Source organism: Oratosquilla oratoria, chromosome 5 (genome assembly GCF_046742065.1).
Source record: "Oratosquilla oratoria isolate Oo_2021 chromosome 5, ASM4674206v1, whole genome shotgun sequence".
Lineage (NCBI taxonomy): Eukaryota > Metazoa > Arthropoda > Malacostraca > Stomatopoda > Squillidae > Oratosquilla > Oratosquilla oratoria.
In genome coordinates this window covers 35,646,355-35,650,543 of record NC_134781.1, presented here as the reverse complement: position 1 = coordinate 35,650,543, position 4,189 = coordinate 35,646,355, and the positions used below count along the sequence as shown (strand labels likewise).

Genomic DNA, 4,189 nt, shown 5'->3' with positions numbered 1-4,189 from the left:
ATATATATATATATATATGAACATTTTTAGAAGCTCCGCCATGGGATACGAACCCTGATCACGAGGTCAAGACGCTAGCAACCATGCTACGGTGATGGTTCAAAAGGACTGTACAAAAGGACTGTACATATATTCATATATTCATATATTTATATATATAAATAAATTATTACTGTCTTAAAGGTCTTCGACACATCTTGTGTGAACACTATTTACAGCACTTCTGTCCGCAGGCAGACCAAGCCTCCCCCGGTAGCAATTACCTTAGAGCAACTTAATAGTGAATTACTCTACAAAGATAAAGGCACGTTGGTTGCGCAATCGTAAATGTGTAGGTCACGCAACCTCCTAGTCGCGGGTTCAAGTCCCGCACTTCTCTCCGAATCTTAGAATTGTTACCTTCCTCAACAGTTTGGGCAAAGATGACGCCTTTGGTTGTAGCTATGCGCTGGCGTATGCTTCTCATTTCCTTTTTACCTACAAGGCAAAGATCATAGCAAGCAATTTCTTCTATATCACTAATGATTGATGATTCAGTTTAACGTCACAAACTCCCACTATCAGGAGGCTAGGACGGTGGCTCTAGAGGACTTTATAGCGGGGAAATTGATGAGCCATGCAGAGTTTGAAGTACCATTATCTCAACCTCCGCCGCAAGTCGCGACGCTCTAACCCACTCGGCCAGCGAATATATATATTATCAATATGCAATAGAAATTAATTTTCCATAATTACTTGAGTTATAGCTACATAGACATGTGTAACTTTGAGGCTCATATTTCAGGTTACAGTCTGAGGTCTTTATAATAAGTGAGAGCTTACATGAGACCAAGTTACTGAGTTCGGACTCAGTAGCCCATTACAGGACCACTAGCCTGTCCCCTAAGGGGCAATACAGCCTTTGTAAGGTATGTGACCCTGTGTTTGACCTTTAAAGATCATTCAAGGTCATTTGATTTGATTTTCCTGAAAAGTTACGGCCCCCCCAAAATAATAGTAATGCTAACGTTTTTGGTAATAATGACCGTGACCTTTACTTTTTTATTTTCAAATTTTGATAGGGGTCATTACCCACCTTTCATAAAAATTTTATGTTGATTGTTTCAGCCGTTTTGCTGTAATTTTGCTAACAAATAAACAGAAAAAAACTGCCCTAAAACAATACTGGCTTCGACAGGGGGAGGTAATAAACAGAGACAAAACAAAACAGTCACAAAATCAATAGATGCACAGCTCATGAAAATACTAGTAACATCCACTTATGCCCTTATTGATAACACCTATAGTAAACAGCAACACCTACAGAGTCACCAAAACACATGTTGTCACTGAAAAATCTGCATTCCCGAAAGCTTCGCTGATACAGAAAGTGCCATACTGGCATAGCAACAATGACATCTGCAGAATTATGACACTTGCACAATTAAAAACACCTCTGTTCTTACCCCCATCATTTACATAGTCACTGGAAAACTTTGAGTCTTCTTGACTCCTAGACTTTTACTAGCAACACCCGAACTCCCACTAATGACATCTATACTTTCACCGGGAACACCTGCATGGTTACAAAAACATCTGTACAGAAAGGTGTTCCATTTTTACCAGGAATACAAGTGTCTTGTAACACCATCTTTACACCTGAAGAAGCACATTTCCACTGTAACAACAGCTGCATACTCGGACACCTGTTCAACTCACAGGATCTTCCCGGGAACACCTTCACTCATAGTGAGAGCACCTGCATAGTTATACGGATACCTGATCAATAAGAAGTTTTGCCTTTACCAAGAACAACACCTCAGAATCGATCTGAGTCCTGCAATCCTTCTTATGTCACTCTCACTGCTCAACAGGTTGTTCACTTACCGCACGTGGTTCTGTTGGAGAGCGTCTGCCAGTGCCGTTGGCGGCGGCGGCGGTGAAGGCGATGGTGGTGACGGCAGTGATGGTGCACGTCTTCTGCAGACTCTCCCAGAGGCTGACCAACTAACGGCAAAGAAGGGTCTCCCTCGAGGACGTCAGAGACACCTCTTTTGTCGAAGTCACAGTCGAAGTTCGTATGGCCTTGGTGAAGTCTCTCCAAAGACAAAGATCTCAGAAGATTCAGAATTTCTTGAGTTTCACTATCCACGCTCTAGTGTCTGAGACACAAAGAAGTTCACCACAAGTAAGGCATTTTGTTCCTGTGTATGTGTTTGGTCGCCTCTCGTTTCAGCACTGACCTTGACAGGAGGTGTTTATCTATCAGTGTCGGTGGTCAGTGATTACGGTTACTGTGTCTTTTGGTTGTCATGAGCAGTACTTTACGAAACAGAGGTATTCTTCGTCACACCCAGAAGATCTCAAGGGCACTTTCCGACCTAAGTCTCATAATACAAAATCACTGACTCAGAAATCTTCAGGAGGGATATTTCTGTGGTACTGAGTCACTTACTGAAGTTCTAAGAAACTAATACAAGTGCTGTGTCACTTCAGTGAAGATTCAGTAGGTTATCTTTACACTATTAAATCCTTTCCTGAAGTCTCACTCGAACAAAAAAGTCATGAAATTAGTTCAACAGAGTCCAAGATATCGAGAGCACTATGCCACTGCACAGACTCAGACGAACTGCCCAAGAAAGACTTGAAATCCGCTCAAATCCCGGAAATGACCGGAGCCTCTGAAGACGAACTCTTCAGTGGCTTGATGCACCCCTTCCAGTGACCGAGAGCTCCTCGGGGTCGTTACGTAAGAAGACAACGCTTCCCTGTGGATGTCACGGCAGAGAGTGGAAACTAACCGGTAAGTCGCATTGGTCCGCTGGTCATCAGACCAGAGCTGCTAGTAGAAGAAAGGACCTGTGAGGGTGACCAACAACGTTGGCGATGTGATGAGGTCAATAAAGGGGGTGTCGTCTGTGGAAGAATGGCATCTGTTGCTCGCTACCTTTGATTCTTTTGTTGTTCTTCTTTACGAAAATTTGAATTTGACACTAGCGGGGCGGGTGGTACACTTCAGATAGGTGACTCTTGTTTTCTTTTCTCTCTTTTACTATTATCATTTTCCTTTGTTTCTGACAGGAGAGAGAAATGGTGAAAGACCTCGTCTTCGTTTCTGTTCTTTTGAGTCTTTTTGATGCTACTTTGAGTCTTTCTTTGATTTACTCGTCAGAATCCTCAGAGCTTTTTGACATTTTGAGTTCTTTGTTTTCATTCAATTTCCCTGCTTGTTTCATTTTATTTTTTCAGATGAAAACAAAAACCTCACCTTTTAAAATACTGTTTGGTTTTAATTTGTTTCTGTTTGTTTTGGTTTGGGTGTTTGGATAAGTAATTTCCTTTTCAAACTATTAGTTCTTCTCGTCTTTGTAAACACACTCACTTTTTTCGTTACCAAAAAGATATAATTTCCTGTTCAGTTCCAATAACTTCTTAGCTCGTGATTCTCGACCTAGTTATAACTAATCTGTTCTGATGTTGTAATTTTTTGTTTACCAGCCTAAATCATAACTTTGTCAGCAATGTTGTGGTCATAGTCACCATCTTCATCGTCACTGTCATCATCATCATCATCATCATCACGATAAACGTCGGCAACAGCATCTTCTTCTTCATTATCGTCATCATCATCGTCATGGTCCTACTCTTCTCAGTCAAAATCATCATATTTGCAACTATCATCATCTCGCTACGTCATCATCTTATAACGTCATCATCTGTTACATCATTCTTACGTCGCGTCGACAACACTTGTGACGTTATGTGATCTGGAGGATATGATCAAATAGATCTTTCTTGATCATTTGCAACTGTGCAACTGATCAATAATCTTCCAGAGTTTTTTTTTTTCGTTTCCCTTCTCTTTTTCTGGAAGACAGCGATTACGTAAAAAAAAAAAAAAATAGAACAGTTTTTTCTTTGATTTTTTCTCGTGTGTCACCTTCCGTGTTCACGTCACACGTGACGTGTCACGCTCACTTCATTGGATGTCTCCCCACGTAACGTTCGCTCTCGAGAAACGCTACCTTTCCGCAAACGTCAATTCCTCCGAACGTTTTCATGACTTCATTTCACATTGGTTACATTCCACCATACACACTAGCCCTGCCCGAGTCCCATTACATCAAGGGTTCTTCAAAGCTCCCCCTCCCTTTTATGGAGGTGCCGTGGTGGAGGAGGAGAAAGTCAGGTGACAGAGAAAGGCGAGTGA

At 41.6% G+C, this 4,189-nt stretch overlaps 1 long non-coding RNA gene across 1 annotated transcript in view; it reads right to left on the bottom strand.

Annotated features, from left to right (window-relative positions):
- LOC143025229 (uncharacterized) overlaps positions 1-3,822 on the bottom strand; it is a 165,095-nt gene extending 161,273 nt beyond the window's left edge. The window contains exon 1 of the long non-coding RNA XR_012966374.1: positions 1,867-3,822. This is a non-coding gene — a long non-coding RNA (uncharacterized LOC143025229). The remainder of the gene's footprint in view (positions 1-1,866) is intronic.
- Positions 3,823-4,189: the final 367 nt, after the last annotated feature.